This window comes from Beta vulgaris, chromosome 3 (assembly GCF_026745355.1).
Source record: "Beta vulgaris subsp. vulgaris cultivar EL10 chromosome 3, EL10.2, whole genome shotgun sequence".
Lineage (NCBI taxonomy): Eukaryota > Viridiplantae > Streptophyta > Magnoliopsida > Caryophyllales > Amaranthaceae > Beta > Beta vulgaris.
The window spans coordinates 21,377,529-21,400,924 of NC_079204.1; the positions used below are offsets into that span (position 1 = coordinate 21,377,529).

Here is a 23,396-nt window from a genome sequence, read left to right on the forward strand (position 1 = left end):
CCTCCTCAACTTGAGATTTGAGAAGGAATGTCTCTACTAAGTACACTCATGGAGCATTTGAGGCTCATAATTAGCCGCCCATCCAAACTCGAGGGTATACCTTATATCAAAATTTAGAAAACATTATAAGTAAAAGCACTTCCGTGAAAGCACATACGTTCTCGAGAACTTGGGGGTTCATGTAACACCCCGATAATTCTCTTTTTCTAGAAAATACTTTTATAATAAACCTCAGAGAATTACCCAGGCATTATCGCCCGTGTGATAACGTTTCGGCTTACTCAGAATTTTGCAGCGGAAAACAACTACTAAAACAATTTTATTAAAACTTATGAAACCAATAACAATGTCAGAAACTAAAACACACCAACTTAAAACTAATGTCTGAAAACATAAGTTCCTACGGAAGCAACTTAAATAATACTAGTAATACAATGAGTCTCTCCATTCCAGATTCCCAATGAGATGCATCTGCGAACCTGTAATGTCAATGCTTTCTCGACTCTGCTCCCCCGAAGGATCACCACAGGATCAATAGGCAAAGTCATGATCACACACACAACAAACACGTAATCAGCAAAGCTGAGTACTACATATCAGGCATAAATAATCCTAAACATGATACTACAAAAATAACTTGCAGGGATAAATAATAATATAAACATATAATAATCTGCAGACAACTATTACTGAACTAGACTCTAAACTTTATTTCTTTCTTTAAATGGAATAGTTATTGGACGAGTTGACTTATCTAAAATAGGAAATATGAGAGCTACCACATATTCCAAAAATGACCTGCGATATCGAGGAACCTTTGAACTGAAAGAGGGATGGTGATCAATCCATTTCTAGAAGAACCCATGGCACGCTCACCATGCATTCCAACCCTTAGTGTCCAACTCTAGACGTGCACCAGTCTAAAGTCTATAACCTATTCTCGTTTCACTTTACGTTGTATATATTTTATTACTTGTGTTGACACAACAAACAAGCAACACATAACTAATACTCAAACAGTCATAACAAAATCTCTTTTTATCTTTGGATTAACAAGTGATCACAACTCATCAATCAAGACTCCTTTAACTTCCTTTTTAAGCTTTACTAATTTGCTTGTTGAACCTAGCCAACAATAAACTTTACCTTTACATAGGTAGAACTTGTAACTTACCAAATAAGGTCCACGGTCCTTATAAGATAATAAAATAATACTCAAATAATACATGTAAGACATGATTCACTCTAACTTATATTAATTCACTCACGAATTAATAAATAACTTGACTTATCCTGCTTGCATCAATCTTCCATACAAAAATTTATAATCATAATCACTTCTAGTTTACAGTAGAATGCGATAAATTTCGCATTTTTGTCTATTTTTATGAGATTTTCATGCATATGTATGCCTATGATGGGCAATTCGCACATGTTAGTGCAAAAGAAGTAGAGTCTCCGCATAAGAAAAGTGTTCATAAGTAACACAAGTGTTTTAAAAATGGGAAAGTGCACCTGAGGCACTACCTTTCTTCAAAAGTTTTCGAAATGATGAGTTCAAACTTTTGAAAGTACGAGGATTTTGTGTCAAGTTTCGGTCCCGAAACTTCTTTTAAGGGGGGTAGACTGTAATCCCCCACAATTTTAAAGAATTTTTATAAATATATTTAAGTATTTATGTAGTTATATTTAAATCCAAATGAGTTTGGAAAATGTTTTGACTTTTAAAAAGGGTTGACTATTTTAAAAGTCAAATGAAATTATTTTTTATAGCTTAATAAAATTAGAAATATTTTAATTAAGCATGTTTTAACAAAAGTTTTAAATATTAAAAGTATGTTGAAAAGGAAGTTAATGGAATCGAAAGCCCAAAAAGTGATAAAAAGGGAAAGAGTCATTTGATGACTAAAGTCTTAAATAGCCCATCTTATTAGTCATCAAGTTTCATTAATTAAAATATCTTTTCCTAAGCCTACAAGTAAAAGCCTTTATATAAATATCCTAAAAATCCAAAATATTTTCACCCTACACATTATTCTTCTCCTTTTCTCACGTCACTCTCTCTCCTAACACCTTCGACTTTCTATTCTCTCTCTCCCTTCACTCGTTTTTTTCTCTCACCCGAATCTGATTGGCCAGATTTCTCATAGTTCCGTTTCTTTTTAGCCAAAACTTCCTTCTTAGAAATTGTAGATCTCGAAAAGTTATTGAATTTAGGATCAAGAATCACTCAATTCCGATTCTTATTCTATCAGTTATGGCCTCTGCAAGTTTTGCGATTTTGCTGCCATAGTTCTCTCGCGATTTCGGTATTTCACTCTTTTTCTTTTGATTCTTTTCCTCGTTTTCTTATATATTGATTTCATATATATTATATATTGAAAGAATAAATTTTCAAATTTGTTATTATTTTTAGATTGAAGTTTTAATCATCAAAACATGGATTTTTAGGGTTTTAATTACTAGAAAACCATAGTTGTATGTTATACACTATGAGATAGTTTTAATTTATGATTTTAAACATGTTTATATGTTTTAAAGAGAGTTATTAAAGTTTATAAGTGCTGTAATTTCAGAAAAGAAGTATTTAGGGAGTTTTAAAGGATTTTTAATTACTAGAATAGTTGTACTATACCAGGGATTAAAAATAACGTAAGTTGGTACGTAAAAACGATTTTAAAACACGTTTTAAGGGGGTTTTGATCGTTTTAAAGTTGCTGGAATTTTCAGTTCAAGTTATTAATTTTCATTACTTTATTTTCTAGGCGTAGATTTCGTTGTAGGAGACTTTTAACGAGTTAAAAGTGGCCTACTACTTAGTATATACAAGGTACGTACATCGTCTACGTGCTATGTGATTTAGAAGCATGCTCTAAGAGTATTTTATTTATTAGTATCATGTATAGGACTCTATTTGTTCATATATATGATTACTGGAATTGTTTTTACATGTAGCACACAGGCAAATAACATGTAAAAACAATTCCAGTAATCATATATATGAACAAATAGAGTCCTATACATGATACTAATAAATAAAATACTCTTAGAGCATGCTTCTAAATCACATAGCACGTAGACGATGTACGAAATCTAAGTAGTAGGCCACTTTTAACTCGTTAAAAGTCTCCTACAACGAAATCTACGCCTAGAAAATAAAGTAATGAAAATTAATAACTTGAACTAAAAATTCCAGCAACTTTAAAACGATCAAAACCCCCTTAAAACATGTTTTAAAATCGTTTTTACGTACCAACTTATGTTATTTTTAATCCCTAGTATAGTACAACTATTCTAGTAATTAAAAATCCTTTAAAACTCCCTAAGTACTTCTTTTCTGAAATTACAGCACTTATAAACTTTAATAACTTTCTTTAAAACATATTAGCATGTTTAAAATCATAAATCAAAACAATCTCATAGTGTATAACATACAACTATGGTTTTCTAGTAATTAAAACCCTAAAAATCCATGTTTTATGATTAAAACTTCAATCTAAAAAATAACAAATTTGAAAATTATTCTTTCAATATATAATATATATGAAATAATCAATATATAAGAAAACGAGGAAACGAATCAAAAGAAAAAGAGTGAAATACCGAAATCGCGAGAGAACTATGGCAGCAAAATTGTAAAACTTGCAGAAGCCATAACTGATAGAATAAGAATCGGAATTGAGTGATTCTTGAGCCTAAATTCAATAACTTTTTGAGATCTACAATTTCTAAGAAGGAAGTTTTGGCTAAAAAGAAACGGAACTATGAGAAATCTGGCCAATCAGATTCGGGTGAGAGAAAAAAACGAGTGAAGGGAGAGAGAGAATAGAAAGTCGAAGGTGTAGGAGAGAGAGTGACGTGAGAAAAGGAGAAGGATAATGTGTAGGGTGAAAATATTTTGGGTTTTTAGGATATTTATATAAAGGCTTTTACTTGTGGGCTTAGGAAAAGAGATTTTAATTAATGAAACTTGATGACTAATAAGATGGGCTATTTAAGACTTTAGTCATCAAATGACTCTTTCCCTTTTTATCACTTTTTGGGCTTTTGATTCCATTAACTTCCTTTTCAATATACTTTTAATATTTAAAACTTTTATTAAAACATGCTTAATTAAAATATTTCTAATTTTATTAAGCTATAAAAAATAATTTCATTTGACTTTTAAAATAGTCAACCCTTTTTAAAAGTCAAAACATTTTCCAAACTCATTTGGATTTAAATATAACTAGATAAATACTTAAATATATTTATCAAAATTCTTTAAAATTATGGGGGATCACAGTTCATTAGTCTTTTGTCCAAGTTCGAAGGGTACTTGCATTAACACCTAGAGTCCTATGTGAAAGAATTGGAATGATTTGTATATTATTCATCTGCCGCAGCAATATATATAATACAATAGTTTGTTAGGCTTTCCTATACAATAGAAGCAAAGCATATACAAGGAATAAAGCTAAGAATATTCAAATATGTCCACTATACTTAGAGATAAAGATAGAAAAGTATCTGAACTAAGCTATTTAAGGAGTCCACTCATGATACACCCGGGTGTACCATGCTCATGGTACACCCAGGTATTTTCGTAATTAATTGGACCTCTAAGGACACGCTGGTAATTTTGGGTAATATTTGTTCTTTCTCCTTCTTCCTTCCAACGCTTAGAAACAGAAAAAACTACAGAGGAAACAACCCAACCTCTCTCTCCTCTTCCTCTTCTGCGTATTCTCTTCTTCTGTGTGCTTCGCTGCCATTTTTTCCGGCGATGCTGTCGCTACTTTTGTTGCTGCTCATTTCCGTCGATAAGGCGTCGTCTTCTTCCGGTGAAAACTATGGCGTTTATTTCTCGCTCTTCTTTCTCGCCGGAATCATGAAATTAAAACTTCCAGATCTGAAATTTCGAAATCAAAATGATTCGAAATTGTTTTACAGGTTGCAAGTTATAGGATTTGATGAATATGAGATTGTAATTTTCTCTCTTTTCGTCCTATATTGATAATTTGATTTGCATGTTATTATAATGATAGTCGTTGAGGAGAGAAATTTTTTTGTTCATATAATACCTATTCCCAGGTTACTGCTCATTAATTGCAGCAAAAAATTGATTGTTCATTTAATAGCAGTTGATTATTTACTACAATTTTAAACCACAATGAGCATAAATTTAATGCTCATTAATCCAAAAACCGAAATTTTTTGTTCATTTCATACAACAATGAGCAAAAATTTACTGCTCATACCAATTGCTTATACTCTTTGAATGTAGAATAAGCATGTTCATTATCATTCTTTGTTATATCATTATTTGCTCATTAATAACATAATGAATATTGATCATGAACATTGAACTCATGAAAAACATAACAACTACTCATTTAAAAACTATACATTGTTTTATCATTTCAAAAATGTGCAGAAATATATTGTTCAAGTATGTTTTGCTCAAGTATAGTTGTTTTCTCATTGTGCTAAACTTTTCACAAAATAACCTGCTCATTAGGCTTGTTTTACTTGCTCAAGAGACATAGTGACAGAGGAGAGAGAAATGTAAAGAAAAAGAGGAGAGAGAAACGTAAAGAAAAAGAGGAGAGAGAAATCAGAGAAATTTAATATCTACATGGGCTCAAAAGTTAGGGGCTCAAAAGTTTGGGCTGCGTGTACTTAAGTTGCAATAAATTACGAAAATATCCCTGGGTGTACCATGCTCATGGTACACCCAGGTCTACTATAAAGATTCTCCTATCTAAGTACTTTACTGAACTAGCTAGATAAGTATATCTATATTGTTAGCGACGTGAATGTTATTATACAGGTAATACTAGGATAATTGTTAGCGACGTAAATGTTATCATACAAGTAATACTAGGATAACGATTGACATTGTTCAATCCTTATCATTAACATGTCCCCACAGGATGGACGACCTTGGAGTAAGTCCAATCTTGGACAGCAACATTGTAAGACGACGACGAGCCAGGGGATTTGTTAGAGCATCGGCTAGTTGGTCATCGTTAGCCACTCGAGTGACACGCAAATAGCCGGCTTAAACTTTCTCTCTAATGAAATAGAAATTAATGCCAAGATGCTTCATGCGAGAGTGGAATACGGGATTAGCAGCAAGATTAGTAGCCCTAATATTGTCAAAGTAAATAGTAAGAGATAATGTAGGGGAGAGACCCAACTCTAGGAGGACATTGCCTAACCATGTTAATTCGGCCGCGATTTGAGCTGCGGAACGATACTCAGTGGAAGAGTGAGCAACGAAGCGTTGCTTCTTAGAGCTCCAAGCAATGGGTTTACGACCAAGATACACAAGATATGCCCTTGTACTCACAAAATCATCTTTGTCTCCCGCCCAATGCGAGTCGGAGAAGGCATGTAACGTGTGAGGAGAGTGAGCAGAAATATTGAGACGATGAGTGAGCGTACAATTTAGATCGAAGTAGATGCTTGATAGCTTGCCAATGAGCGGTGGTGGGACGATGCATGTATTGAGATAATATGTTAACAATAAATGCAATGTCGGGTCGAGTGAGTGACAGGCTAAAGTCGTATCACCTTATCAAAAGTAATCCTAAAGTCCTCTAACACATAGTAGTCAGGGAAGTAGGATGGAATCCACAGAGAAACAGTGTTCTTTTCCTAATTGTCAGTCAAATCTAGAGTATAGAAACGAGTGTTTGTGAGTAATTATACTAAACTAGACTATAACTATATCAAGAATTATCAATAATAAAAAGTCTAGGGCATAGGTTCACCAATGATCAATATTTCGGGATGAAACACAAAAATCAACAATTAATAATGCAATTAAATAGGTTAATTCGCTCTCTCAAGTCTAAATCAACCATAGAATGGTATTAACAGGCTCTCGCAATTTATTAATACCAATTCTACCTATTGAAACTAGCCTTAATATCAAGTTTATACCTCTCGGCGCATAACCTAATATTGCAACACTATAACAATCAAATCTGGCCAAATTGGATTGAATAGACATAAAAACATTCAATAGGAATCAACATGCATCAATAAAAATCAATACTTTAATTAAACATCCCTTCCTAATTGATCATGGATCCCCCTAAACCCTAGAAGTACGTAGACTACTCAATCATAATTGGGGAAACATATTCATAATTAAATAAGCAAACATGAATTAATAATAAAGGATTGAATAGGAATAAGAAGAGAAAAGAAATAATACCAATTGTAGAACCAATCTTGCAAAAATCAAAGCTTCTATTGAAAATTCAATGTAATTGGGGAGAAAACAAAACTAGGGTTCTTCACTAATTGAGAGAAAAAAGAGTTCTAATCTTTAATGAATTAATGATGGAAAAACAAAATAGAAAATAAGATAGGAAATAATAATATTCCCTTGAGTCTTTATACCTTTTATTTCCTAAAACAACTAGAAAAACAGAGTCTAATTCGTCAAAAGATAAAGCCTTATTCGACTAGGAAACCCGGAATAACCCGCGGCCGCGGTTTCGGCCTGCAAAACAGCGTCAACTTGTAAAGACCATATCTCGCAAACTAGAAGTCGTATTGGGACGTGTATACATAATGTTAGAAAGCTCTTCAAGTCTAGTTTCCAACCCCACTGGAATCACTAATTCGATCTCTGGATAATGAGTTATGATCAAAAGAGTGCACATGACTCAATTTCCATACTTCTTTTAATATGTTTCCGCTATGTTTGGGTTGCAATCTGACTCGAAGATGCCCTTTGGACTTCTCATTTGACTTAGCTCCTTCCTATATGCTTCTCATGCTTAAGCTTGTCCAATAATACTCCAATTGTGTTCTCAATACCTGAAAACTATCAAAAACACCGAAAACAACACAAGAGTGATATCTTCTCAACTTAAGTAACTATATGCAATTATGGACTAAAAATGCAACTAAATGATCCTAAAATGCAACCTAAATGCATCATGAAATACCTATATTAATATGACTCATCAAACTCCCCCAAGCTAAACTGTTGCTTGTCCTCAAGCAATCAAACAATAGACACGGGAAGAAAATGATAACCTACAATATGGGACTAAAACAGGGTCAAGCACACAATCCAAAACACGAGAGATATCAATACTACATGAACCAAGCATCGAGTATAATGAAACAAAGCCGCATAGCACGTCATGTGACCAATCAACTCAACAATCTTACCACAAACCCTTTCCCCCAAGCTGGACTTAAAAAACTTGACAGACCTCACTATGATATGTGAACTAATACTCTCTTGTGTTTAGGGCGAAAATCAATGACACTCAACGATCTCAACCTATATATATCAACTCAGAAGAAGCAGTACTCTTTAACTTTGACCTTTTGACTCACCTTCAACACGAAAAATGCAACACACAAAGATCAAGAGGACTTTCAAGGGTTGTAATGAGGCTAGGGTTAAGGGTATGGATCATATTTTGGGAAATGTGGTGGAAAAGCCAAGAAGGGAGCAAATATCAATGTAAAACGGCCTAACAAATCATTCACACTTCATATAACACCATCATTACCAAAATATCGCCACAATATCTTTCATGCATAGTAACCCATATATAACCTTTTCACTTTTCTTTCAAAATATGTTCACTTTCTTTGTTTCTTTCATTTCTTTTTCTTCATTCTTTTTCATATTGCCAAAATCTCTTTGAACCACATTCGAATTCGATGATAAAGCTCATTAATAACACTTTCCTTCAACAAAACCACGCATTAACTACATCCATGTAATACAGTATGCCAAAACTAACACTTGCTCCCCCAAGCTAGGCTTGGGACAATAATCAAATGAGGTTAAGGGTTGTAATATGGGTGAAAGTAGCAAGCAAAGGTCAAGAAAGCTCAGCGGGGCTAGAGACGGGAAATATGTAAACAAGTAGAACTCTGGAGCTAAAATCATGAAATGAACGCCTCAATCATATCAAATAGTGTACACAATCAAGTATCAAGCAGTACCAGGTCAAAATCAAGATCAATACATCAACTGAGGAACTAATCACTCATGAAAGAACATAACTGACACAGATTCGTCAGTTTATTAGGCACAGAAGCTCACATGGGTCAATTTTTGCTGCACAGTAAAGTTAAAGCCAGCCAGAGAGATCAAACAGTCTTACCACGGCCAATCAATCGTATCACAATTATGCTATGAAGAATCATGAAACCACTGTACAACAAAGCTGAAGAGCTGTAGTAGAGATATCCACAAAGTTCTCGAAGGTGTGCCAACAATAGTCCCATAGATGAAAACTAGAATGAAATGAGCTAGCTAAAATGCAACTATGATGCAACTAAGAAAGCAGTACATTTTTTTGGTTACACGTAAAATCCTATTCCTAATGAACAGGAAAAAGTGTGTAACAACTACAAAGAAATAAAAAACTACACTAGAAAGCAATAAAGGATACAATATCCCTCCCCCAAGCTAAATACAGCACAGTGTCTCACTGTGTAAAAAGTAAGGGAAGGGAAAAAAGAAAGCTCACGCAACGGGAGCTTCGTCCATCGAGGATGGCTCAGGAGTAGTGTCGATGGCAATGAGAACTTCAAAACGAGTACCACGTGAAGTACAAGATTGATTGATGTAGGGGACTGGATTGAGGGAATCCGAGTATGTGTCCAAGAGTCGCAATTGAAATTTCAAAGCACCTTCAAGAAGAAACCCCAATTCAAGGAGAAAGTTTAGGGTTTGAAGCTTATGTGAATGGAAAAAAAAGGAGGGAGGTGGCTTTGTGGAGGGGAAGTGGCCAAGGGTTGCTTCGCCGGCGGTTCAGGAGGGTGGCTGCGCCTGGCGAAGCATCGAGACGGGTGGGGTGTGGGGTCGGGATGGGCGTGAGGGGAGCTGAAGGTTTTGAGGGTCGAGAAGGGTGGGGCGCGGCGTCGGCGGGTCGGGGGTGGTCGGACTCCCGCCGGTCGTCGATAGAGGAGGGAGGTCGAGAGTGATGTGGGGTCGAGATGGGTGGTGAGAGTGGTGGAGGGCTGGTTGGGTTATTTTTTTGTTTTTGTTTTTTTTTTATTGTTATTCTGTGTCGTCTGTTTTGTGCGGGAGGGTAGTGGCACTCGAAAACCCGCGGGCGCGGGTTTGACCCCGCGGGCGGACAGATGAATTGTGAGCGTGAAGAGGTTTTGTGGTGCGGGCGCGGGTTTTACCCCGCGGGCTGGTAGAACATTGGTGAGGGAGGGGTCGTGGCTGGCCGCGGGCGCGGGTTATACCCCGCGGGCTGGAGGAAAAAGGGTGATAGTGGAGCCGAATTCCCGCGGGCGCATGTTGGAGCTTGTGCTTTCACCTATGGTCAAAAATTACACACCAAAACCACTAAACAACACTTGTTAGCATGGTTAGTCTAAAATAATGAAGATGGAATTCAAGTGAATTCAAAAACTAAAAGAAACTACGAAAAGAAACTAACTAAACTAAATATTAAGAAACGAATTCAAGTGAATTCAAGATGAAAATATTTTTGTTCGTTGCGCTTTTTTTTTTTTTTAAATAGAAAAATTAGGAGTAAAAGAAAAAGGAAGAGTTAGAGATTCGGGTTGCCTCCCGAATAGCGCTGGTTTATGCAGGTCCCACACGACCGTTTACCTCCACATTACACACAGATCGATCGAACCTCTTTACCTGTTGGCATCCATCGAGGTCAGATTCTTCATTTGCTAGCATCTTCTCAATAACATCTACTTCATTGCTCCATATACTGCCATCACCTGTGGAAGAATCAAGACAAAGTACCGCCTCCAAGGGGTCTCTATAGAGAGCTTGGGCATGTTATCATGGCAAATTACATCAACCACATCAATACTCCAACACTTTTCCTCTAGCATAGGACTTTTCAAAGCAGTGCTTAGATTAAAAGTGACCTCATCATCTCCAACAGATAGTGTAAGCTTACCATTTTTCACATCAATGACGGCACCTGCAGTATGAAGGAATGGCCTACCCAAAATGATTGGAATTTGCCGATCTTCCTCCATATCAAGTACAACAAAGTCCGGGAATAAAAAATTTACCTACTCTAACAGGCATCCTCTAAAATACCTAGGGGGTATTTAACAGAACGGTCAGCCATTTGTAGAGTAATATTGGTAACTTTCAAACTTCCATATTCAATTTTGAGGAAACAGACAATGGCATAACACTCACACTAGCCCCCAAATCACATAAAGCTTTATCAATGAACAAACTACCAATGTGACAAGGTATAGAGAAACTACCAGGGTCTTTTAATTTTGGTGGAGATTTATTTTGTAAAAGGGCACTACATTCTTCAGTAAAAGCAACTGTCTCCACCTCGTTAAAAGCCCTTTTCCTAGTCAAGATATCTTTCATAAATTTTGCATAAGCAGGCACTTGAGTAATTAATTCCGTGAAAGGAACTTTACCTGAAGATTCTTGACGACTTCCAAAAACTTACCAAATTGCTTGTCTAGCTTACTCTTGAGGTGACGATTGGGGAAAGAAGTTTGATAGGAGGAACCTCAATAGCAGGCTTTTTGGCTTCATTGGTCTCTTCATGTTCAGTTGCTTGCTTAGAGTTCTCCTTGTCATTTTTAGCTTCAGCTGGGACCTGTTCCTCATCATTTTTCACACTCAAAGTATCATCAATAGGCATGGGTGGTCCATTGTAGTGAGAACCACTTCGGAGAGTGATGGCATTTGCCAATCTGTAGGCTGAACAGGTTTGCTGGAAGAGCACCTTGTTGGCGAGTAGAGTTCGAAGTAGCCAATTGTGCCAACTGATTCTCCAACATCTTATTGTGAGCTAGAATGGACTCAATTTGTGCCTTGTCAGCTTGTCGATCTTTTGCATTTGTAGCATCATATTTCTCATCTCAACCATCATTGGATCGGCAGGAGGTGCTTGTTGAGATGTTTTAAAAGGTGGTCTAGAGAAACCAGGAGGGTGTTGGGAAGGTTGTTGGTAGTACCTCTGGTTCAATTGTTGTGCTTGTGGTTGTGGTGCAGGAGGATTTAGGACATTAGTGCTCTTGTAAGACAAGTTAGGATGATTTCTCAACCCTGGATTGTATGTGTTGGAGTATGGGTTGTTGGCTGATATGTTTGAAAAGCATTAACTTGTTCGAGAGAACTCCGACATCTTGTGCCCAATGTCCAACTGTACCACAATTATCACACAAAATCACGGATGTAGTACCCAAAGCAGCAACACTTGCAGGAGAGGAGAGTTGCATATTGTCAAGTTTATTGCTGATTGCATTCATCTGTGCAGCTAATAGGGATATAGAATCTATCTCATGCTTTCCACCCTTGTTAGCTAGTCCTCGAGGATTACCATATTGAGAGTTGTGGATAGCCATCTCCTCGATCAAATCATGTGCAACATCAATTTCTAGTTTCATGAATCTCCCATTTGCTGCAGAGTCAAGGATAAGTCTCGAGTTGTTCCCCAAACCATTGTAGAATCCCTGAACTAGGAACCATTTTTGTAGACCATGATGGGGACATTCTCTCTGAAGATCTTTAAATCTTTCCCATGCCTCATGTAAAGACTCATCAGTCCCTTGGGTGAAATTTGTAATCTGACTACGCAACCTAGCAGTCTTCTCTGGAGGGTAGTACTTTCTGTAGAAAGCTAGAGCCAAGGTATTCCAATCAGTGATCCCAAGAGTGGCTCGATTAATCCCATTGTACCACATCTTTGCCTTGTCTCGAAGTGAAAATGGGAAAAGAATCTCCCGAATCTGATCTTGTGTCACTCCCTGCTGCTTAATGGTAGAGCAATATTGGCAGAAATCCTGATAATGAGATTAGGGTCTTCATTAGGTCCACCACCAAATTGTTTTCTTTCGATCATGTTTAAATGCAGGTTTGATCTCGAAATTTACAGCTTCGATTTCAGGCATTTGATTGCTCTTGGGAAGTTCAGCCAAAGAGGGTTGGGAAAAGTCAGTAAGCCTCTGAGCCATCTCTGATTCTGGTGGAGCAATAGAGACAATGCTGCTAGAATCAGAGTCAGAATCCAAAGGATTATCTTCCCTTGGATTATCTCGCAACTGTCTGGAAAAGTTCTTTTGTCTATGAAAGGATCTTTCGATTTCAGGATCAAATTGTAGGCAATCTGAACTCAAACTCCTGCGCATAGAAGAACTAAAGAACAAACAATTAAGAGATTTTGTCCCAAGAACAAGTGTTCTCTGAGACGAGAGTATATAATCTAGACTCTAAAACAATTAAAGAAAATGGAACAAAACCGTTTCCCCGGCAACGGCGCCAAATTTTGACAGGCTAAAGTCGTATCACCTTATCAAAAGTAATCCTAAAGTCCTCTAACAAATAGTAGTCAGGGAAGTAGGGTCGAATCCACAGAGAAACAGTGTTCTTTTCCTAATTGTCAGTCAAATCTAGAGTATAGGAACGAGTGTTTGTGAGTAATTATACTAAACTAGACTATAACTATATCAAGAATTATCAATAATAAAAGTCTAGGGCATAGGTTCACCAATGATCAATATTTCGGGATGAAACACAAAAATCAACAATAATAATGCAATTAAATAGTTATTCGCTCTCTCAAGTCTAAATCAACCATAGAATGGTATTAACAGGCTCTCGCAATTTATTAATACCAATTCTACCTATTGAAACTAGCCTTAATATCAAGTTTATACCTCTCGGCGCATAACCTAATATTGCAACACTATAACAATCAAATCTGGCCAAATTGGATTGAATAGACATAAAAACATTCAATAGGAATCAACATGCATCAATAAAAATCAATACTTTAATTAAACATCCCTTCCTAATTGATCATGGATCCCCCTAAACCCTAGAATATAGACTACTCATCATATCATAATTGGGGAAACATATTCATAATTAAATAAGCAAACATGAATTAATAATAAAGGATTGAATAGGAATAAGAAGAGAAAGAATATAATACCAATTGTAGAACCAATCTTGCCAAAAATCAAAGCTTCTATTGAATATTCAATGTAATTGGGAAGAAAACAAAACTAGGATTCTTCACTAATTGAGAGAAAAAGAGTTCTAATCTTTAATGAATTAATGATGGAGAAAAACAAAATAGAAAATAAGATAGGAAATAATAATATTCCCTTGAGTCTTTATACCTTTCTATTTCCTAAAACAACTAGAAAAATAGAGTCTAATTCGTCAAAAGATAAAGCCTTATTCGACTAGGAAACCCGGAATAACCCGCGACCGCGGGTTTTCGGCCTGCAAAACAGCGTCAACTTGTAAAGACCATATCTCGCAAACTAGAAGTCGTATCGGGGCGTGTAATATACCGTTAGAAAGCTCTTCAAGTCTAGTTTCCAACCCCACTGGAATCACTAACTTCCGATCTCTGGATAATGAGTTATGATCAAAAGAGTGCACATGACTCAATTTCCATACTTCTTTTAATATGTTTCCGCTATGTTTGGTTGCAATCTGACTCGAAGATGCCCTTTGGACTTCTCATTTGACTTAGCTCCTTCCTAGATGCTTCTCATGCTTAAGCTTGTCCAATAATACTCCAATTGTGTTCTCAATACCTGAAAACTATCAAAAACACCGAAAACACACACAAGAGTGATATCTTCTCAACTTAAGTAACTATATGCAATTATGGACTAAAAATGCAACTAAATGATCCTAAAATGCAACCTAAATGCATCATGAATTACCTATATTAATATGACTCATCAGTGAGACCAAGATACTGGAGACTTCCAACAAGAGTGCTGTAGTCGGTGGCGTTATCTAGAGTCGTGCTTGTAGTAAGAGTGAGTGAAGTATTAACATCCATAGGTGTGTGAACAGGTTTGACGTCGAGCATATTGACGCGAGTAAGGATTTCAATACTATACTTTCGTTGACTGAGAAAGATACCATTAACAGTAGGTTGTACTTCAACACCAAGAAAGTATGATAGTTTGCCCAAATCTTTGAGAGAAAACTGAGTACCTAATTAACGAACGAATGAAGACACAGTAGTATTACAAGAGCCGGTGACAATGATATCATCCACATAGACAAGGACATACATGGCATTGGATCCTTTGGTGTAGAATAATGAGATCTCCGAGAGTGAGTTGGAAAACCAACATTGGCAAGAAAGTTTCGGTGTTCAATATACCAAGCTCGAGGGGCTTGTTTAAGGCCGTATATAGCCTTCTTGAGACGGTAAACATGAGAGGGATTTTTAGTATAAACAAAACCCGGTGGTTGAGCCATAAATACATCATCTTGCAAAGTACCCTGCAAAAAAGTGTCATTGATGTTGAGTTGGCAAACCATTAGTGATGACTAGGATAAGGACAAGGCTAACCGTGGCGGGTTCGATAACCGGAGAGGATGTTTCGGTGTAATCAAGACCGGGTCATTGATGAAACCCCTTAGCCACGAGGCGGGATTTGTATTTATCAAGAGAGCCATCAGGTTTATATTTCGTATGGAAGACCCACTTGCATCCTACAATGTTTTGAGAGGGAGAAGATGACACGAGTTCCCACGTGTCATTTTTGAGGCGAGCATTAAACTGGGTTTCCATGGCAAGTTTTTATAATGGTTGAGCTAAGGCTTGTTTAACCGAGGTCGGTTCAACATGAGTGAGCTTAGCCGTGAGATTTAACTTTTGGATAGGTTTATATGTTGTGGGAGGCTCGAGTTTGGTAGAGATGTGTGGGTGATGGGGGATGGTGGGTGGAGCTGGCGGAAGCAGTAGAAGAGGAAGGGACGAGGGAGGACGAGGGAGGACGTAGGAGGGAAGGAATTGCTGCCGGGTGGGGGAGAGGGAGGTACTGGCAAGGGTGATGGGGAGTGATTGCTGGCGAGTGATCGGGGGGGGGGGGTTGCAGAAGGTGAATAACGAGGGGAAGGAGGAGGTGTGGCTGGAAATGTATGAGGTGGGGATGATGGGGTAGGAGAAGGCACACTAATCATCAGAAGAGGGAAAGGGTGTGCGAGAGATTGATGAGGTGAGTTGGGCAAAGGGAAAGGAGGTCTCAACAAAACGGATGTGCCGAGAGGAATAGAGTCGATTAGTAGTGGGGTTGTGACATAGATAGGAGTGTTGGGTTGGGGAGTATCCAACAGATACACAAGATGTAGACTTGGGATCCAGCCTTGATTAACATAAGCTGCCGAAGCTTCGAAAGTTGTGATATTTTAGTATATGGTTGAAGAGTTTAGAGTAGGGTGAAACATGCTCAAGAGTGGGGGTGGGCATGCGATTAATGAGATAAGTGGAGGTTTGGAAGGAATAGGGCCAATATATGAGCGGTACAGATGCATGAGATAGCATAGCTAGACTTGTTTCGGTGATGTGGCGGTATCGCCTCTCTGCAAACCCATTGTGTTCGGGAGTGTGGGGAGGGGAAGTTAGATGTGCAATGCCATGAGAGGCAGGATAGGAGTCAAGCTTTTGAAACTCACAACCGTTGTCGGAACAAAAAGAGTGAGAATAGGCAAACCGAATTGTTTTTCCACAAATGTCGTAAAGTTAATAAAAATAGTCTCAGTTTCGGATCTCTTTTTAAGCGGAAATAGCCATGTAAATTTAGTAAAGTAATCAACAAAAATCACATAGTACTTATAACCATCAAAGGAGTCTATAGGAGAAGACCATAAGTCACTAAAAAGAACTTGAAGAGGAGCAGTACTAGTAAGAGATGAAGTATTAAATGAAAGTTTATGACTTTTATTGATGTAGCGAGAATTACATGGCAAATCGAAAGATTTAGGTAGCTGTTACAGAGATAACATTTTATTTTAGACTGAAATAGATGGCTAGCTAAGCCGGGGATGCCAATCGATATTTTTGGTGGAGACGGAGAGAGCAAGTGGTGATGGATTGTTAGGCCAATGGTAAACACCATCCTTAGTTGCTCCTTGGACGAGGTTGAGAGGACGGTTGGATCGGGGGGGGGGGACGGAGGGGTGATGTTCCTTGAAGTTAGGGAAGTATGTGAGAGTATGGCCCTGTATATCCCACCACTGGCAACGACTCTTAAAGGGATTGCTGGGGTTTTGGTTAGGAGGAGCCCAAATGGGGGTTGAGTGGGTGAAGGATGGCGGTAATAATTGGAGCGAGCGTTTGTGGCGTGAGCGACATCAGGGAATGGTGAAAGAGAGGCGCTAGATTTGTCAAGTTCCATCTCTTTGCGGATGAGTTTTTCATGTAACTCATCATATGAGATAGGAGTTTCACGAGCTTGAACAGCACCGATAAGAGGATGTGGTCACTAATATCCTCGGGATCAAGGGGGGCGCCTAGTAAGGCGAGTTCATCAATTAGACGACGAACTTTGTGCATGTAGTCCTCAATAGAGGTAGGGGCTTTGCAAAGATATTTGAGTTGAGTTTTTAATTATTTGATATGGTCACGGGAAGTTTTAGCATAAGTGTGGGCAATAATATCCCATGCCTCTTTGGAGGTGTGAGCACGAGACATGAGGGGCCCAAGGGAGGAGGAGAGAGTACCGGCGAGGGTTCCAAAAAGTAATTTGTCTTAGCGAACCCCAAGTGACATGGGCGGGGTTAAGGATTGATTTGCCATCATCAGTTTGAGTTTTGGTAGGAGGAATGGTAGAGGATCCATCAATGAATTGATGGAGGTTGTAACCAATTAAAAGAGCTTCGAGTTGAGATTTCCAAATGATGTAGTTGGTGGATATGAATTTTTGAACAGAGTGGGCATTTATGACAATAAGAGGCTTGGAGGGCTCATAAAAGTTGAAGAGAGTATGGGTGTCAGGTGCCATTGAAGGAGGAAAGAGGAAAAAAATTTAGTGGAGTTTCGGATTGGTGCTTGATACCATGAAAGAGTTGGAATGATTTGTATATTATTTATCTGCCGTAGCTATATATATAATACAATAGTTTGTTAGGCTTTCCTATACAATGGAAGCTAAGCATATACATACAAGGAATAAAGCTAAGAATATTCAAAGAATAAGTCCACTATACTTAGAGATAAAGATAGAAAAGTATCTAAGCTAAGCTATCTAACTACTTTACTGAACTAGATAAGTATATCTATATTGTTAGCTATGTAAATGTTATCATACAGTTAATACTCGGATAATGATTGACATTGGTCAATCCTTATCATTAACACTATGAAGGTACCTTCCTTTGTACGGTAGTTGATTGAAAAAAATTGAGGATCTCCCTTTCATGTACTCTCCTTGACTAGCTCCTCGTCCACACTGAGAAAGTGCCTCGACAATTCTTCAACAAGCTCGAGGAGGTCATGCCCCAACTATACTTTGAAGCACCACATCACACTCGTTTGACTACATATCTAGGGGAATGCGAGACATACGCTGAACTTCAAGAATAAGGGCGTGATTTTATTCACATACGCTGTGTGAACGCGTATTTGACTACCCCATTGTAAAGGTCTTATCAAAAACATTTTGAAGTCACCAACAAGCGTTTAAAGGAAAACTCATAAACCTAATTGGATATTGGGAAACCTTAGGGACAACTTTGGGACTATCATTCAATGTAGATTTTCCTGTCATAGCTTCATTAATGGTCATGAATCAAAAAGTGAGTTCAGGGGTGAGGGTACGAACACAGTCAGGAACCACATTCGCTTATTGCTGGCCTCTACTTAATACGATTGATCATAACAAGTTTTATGTAAAAGAACAACCACATAATATTTTTTTTAGCCACCCTAAAAAAAAGAAGTCTAGGTTGGTTCATGAAAAACATAAAAGACTACTTTTTTGGTGATAAGTTATTAAACAATCAAGATTATTGGATTCCTAGTAGGTTGTCCATGTTATCTAATTTGGTTATAATATTTGCTTAGGTCATGATTAGCAATATTATTATGCAACTATGCAAGGCGATAAATATTGCAATCAAATATAAAATATATTATTCATGAAAAAAATAAAAGAAAATATCGCAGGGCGTTGATTAATACAATAATTACAGTCGCAAGAATATATTAACAATCTATATCATGAATAGAATGTTAATAACTCTAATAATTTAATAAAAATAAATAAAATAAAGGTTGTTAATTTAGTTAACACTCGGTAATTATACCTCTGTCTGGGTCATTGATTTGTAAAAATCTTGGAAAATTGAATATGTCAAATAAGTTTTAAAAAAGATTAGTGTTTGCATGTGATGTTGTAATCATAAAAAAAAAGTGGCATGGAGTTTGTGTAGCAGGAAGATATTGTTAGGAGTATGTGATATTGCGATGTGGGTGAGCTGGTGTTTGGTGCTAGCCTTGGTTGATGATGGGTGAATAATTGGCAAGAGAGAATATTACAGTATGTAGTGGCGTTGACCCAAACTATGGAGAATAATCAAGATGAGTTGATCAGTTGAGGGTGATATAGGAAGGATCAGGTAGTATAGGTGTGAGGGAGAATTAGTTAGGCGAGTGTGTTATAGCGTAAAGTTGCAAGATTAGGCGGTCAAATTATGGGGTGCTAAAGGGGAGACACAATTACGTGTCTACAGAAACCCCCCCGCTTTGACTGAGATTTGTAAAATCGAAATTCAAAGTATTCGTGTCGGGACGGAGAACATTTTTAGATGCTCTGCAATATAAAAGCGCTCTTTGAACACTGGTACCTTCAAAATAAGCATAAGTTTGCAAAAAAAAAAAATGTGACAAGAAAAACATTTTCAAAACAAGCATAACATTGAAAAATAAAAAAAATATGTGAAAATGATATCATGAGCTATGGCTAGCTCATGTTCGTACAGAGATACGACCCGTCCCAGGGCTGTATGTGGGCTATTGGCCGGCTCACGACGGTATAGAGCTACGTCCCCCTCCATGAATATACTTGGCTAAAGACTAGCGCTGGACTTGACTGCTATTGTTGTCTTCAAGAACACAAACTATATTAACGCTTGACTTTTCGTTGTCTCGGCCCGCTGTGGTTTGAAGCTTCAACCCGCTCTAAAGATGAGATATGACTGAAAACTTTGATCGTTGTTGTTGTCTTCAGGAACACGAATCACATTAACGCTGGACTTTTCGTTATCTCGACTTGTAACTGTCTCGAAACTAGCGATGGACTTACCAATGTCGTTGTTCTTTGGAAATAACATTGGATTTACCGTTGTTTATGTCCTCGAGATGCGCAAATGATCTCTCCGACGATCTTCTCATATAAGGTTCGAACGCCTTGACAGAATATATCTCCTATAGAGTTGTTCTACCTATAAATGTAAAGAATACACAGATATGCAGATAAACTATTATGGGATGTGCATATGGCTCATGATGTAGGTGCTAGCATATGGATAAGAAAAGACTTGACCTATAAAGAGTGACCTCTGATCTAATACTCTAGACATATAGTTGTGGGCGTGTGTGCATGTATGTGTGCATATGGGTGTGTGCATATGCATATGTGTGCCTCCATGACTAATGTTAGGATCCTATGACTAAGGATGAAGGATGCAATGCTTGACGCAATGTTTGTATGACGCAGATATGTAATGCAAATACAAAGATATGACACGGATGCAGCGGTAAGAAACTAATAAAGAAATATGATGTGATGCTAATGCAGTGATACGATGTGATGTGTTGTTGTTCCTTTAAAACTTCAATAATTTTTCTGAAAGAGGAGATATGGGAAGCCCTCAAGGATGATCCATTCAGTTAATAGATTATGTTTCGGAACACGTTGCAAATTCTGCACGCAGGAAGGACAAGAAAATGGTGCGCTGAACGTGGATTAATTGCGAGGGATGCGATGATGATGCACGCAACGGAGGGATAGAATTGTGTCATATGTAATACTATTTGCTGGGGTAGATAGAAAGCGTGGGATGCAGTCACGCAATAGATCTACGCAGAGTGCACGTCATAAGCATGGTGATAAGGCTCTATTTCATATGTGATTTTTCTCATTATATATTACTTTTTGGTATAAGTTATGATATTTATAATAGCCTTTCTACTTTTATTTTAACGTTTTAAGAGTTAAGTGACTTGAGTAATAAAGTTGTTTTAAAATATGAAAAATATATTCAATATATTACTTTCTTGATTCTAATACTACTTATTCATGCTAATTTGGTTTGTTTAATATTTATAATAGTGATATATGTTTACTATGCAAATACTTTATTTTTAGAGCGAAATTATTCATCACTCTATCAATTGTTTTGTAGGAAAATTTCGAAAATAAAAAGAAAGAAAGTAGTTGAAGCCCACAAAGGAAATCAACAAACCAATAATAAAACAAAAGAAAAGGAAAATAAGGAAGATTGCACTTGTTGGGCCAACAATTTTAAAGAAAAGAACTTAAATCCTATGGAGCCACGGGAAGAAAAAAAAGAAACCTAAAACATCTAAGCCTGATGTAGCTAAAGAGAGGACAAGAACAATAGGGTGACATATAACAAATACAGGGCATGAGAGAAAATAGGGATGGAGGGGCACTAGATACAAAGGAGGAACGGAGACCAGAACACGCAGGAGAGACGAATACAGAGGAAAGACAAAGCATCGTTCGTCTGATTCTTCATATGAATTTAGAGTTTTTCTCTCTCTTCTCTTAGTTTATGCTTTTAAATTTCGTCATTTACTATGTTAAGTTTCAGATATTTTGACTTTCAATTAGTTGGGTTAATTTAGTTTCAATGTTTAGCTAAATTTCCATGTTCTTAGACTAGATATAGTCTTTTATTTTCTGTCAATGATTTGAACTAAGTTGTTTGGATTGATTTATTTTTATTGCAATTTGATAATCTTGGTTTATTTTCATATAATTGATCTGGTTAGTTGATTATATGTTTAAGATATTGAATTATTAGTGGAAGTGAAATTTCAATATTAGTTAATGGGATTATTAAACGTCAAGTAGTATAATTTTAGGAATAATTATACACCCGGGGTGGCTTTATATGAATTTTTTATTCGTGAAGGGTTTTATATTGATTGTTATGATCACAAAAGTAGGCGTAAGATTATTATAAATACACGTTTTCTACCTTGGAAGAGGAGATAATGTAACACCCCAAAACTTTGGTTCTAAAACTTTATAAAATATTCACTTTTCATTAAAATATCTGACCAAACCTTTAGGGTGTTACCGCCGCATCTATTGTTCAAAATAAATGCAAGGCTAATTATTAGAAATAAAAATTTACTCACAAACCAAAGTATCAAAATAAACCAAACTAAGTTGTCTACTTTATACCAAACAAAACTAAACAATCTCAAATGCAGTACTGTATGTTTATTAAACTAGGTGAACTTAAAAACTATAAATTCACTCATTCCTGCAACGTAGTCCCTTTCACCAACCTGCACAATATAAATAGGAAAGAGCAAAGAAAAACAAAACACAAAAATTAGCGAAAGCTAAGTAATTACAACTCCATCCCGTAAAATAATAATAATAATAATAGTTATATTTTAAAAATAATTTTTACAACATACATACAAATATAATACAATGCAGACAAGTATAACATAATACAAACAAGTATATAATATGATTAACCATTTCAATTATTCAAGTTTATATGAGTCATACACAACAAATTTATTTATTAGAAGGGAATTGAACGTCAGTAGGCCGGGACTAATCCCAGTAACCACCTACTTCAACATGGGTCGTCACCCAGATAATTAAGAGTAATGGCCAATATCGTTTTGCAGAACGTCCCTAGTGTGCACACCCCTCACTAATCTAATGGGTATCCGCAATGCGCACCAATAGTATTAGGAGGAAGACAATAAAGAGTTGTAACAGAATAAAATCAAGTACTGTTCATCACCTATGGAGGATCCAAGTCCACAGGATAATTCCCTCAATAATTTTCCACTTTACGTGATTAATAGATTTTAATAGTTATGGCACATCAAAAATCCATTAACATTAACATGAACGTATTTAGTTCAAATAATATTTTTCACAACTTAGCCACTTAATAAAATTATAATAATCAACGTCCATAATTCATAGTAACCAATATATATCCATCATTAGAGCCTCATAAGTCACAATATATATCAACTTATAATCCGTTCGTTACATCATTAACACACTAGTTATACCCATTAAGTACATTATCAATATTAGTATATTTAATACGATGGTATAATATATACATTAATAATCCAAATTCATAAACAATACCAGTAGATACATATATATTATACGCAGGGATAATAATAAGTATAATAATAATAATAATAATATAATTTTAGTCATAGAAAGTACTATACTATTCCTGTACAAATATACATCTAATATAAACATAGAATCACATAACCACATGTATTACACATAGCACATACATTCCTAACGGGATTCTAGTTGTTGATGGACATTGTAATTACCTGAACGTTCCAAGTATAGCAATATCAACTAAAATTCGCCTCCTACGAAGTTTCCGTCTACAACAA

At 36.6% G+C, this 23,396-nt stretch overlaps 1 non-coding gene across 1 annotated transcript; it reads left to right on the forward strand.

Annotated features, from left to right (window-relative positions):
* Positions 1-12,463: 12,463 nt before the first annotated feature.
* Positions 12,464-12,570, forward strand: LOC125496117 (small nucleolar RNA R71). Its single transcript, XR_007272820.1, has one exon. It is a non-coding gene; the product is annotated as a small nucleolar RNA R71 (small nucleolar RNA).
* Positions 12,571-23,396: the final 10,826 nt, after the last annotated feature.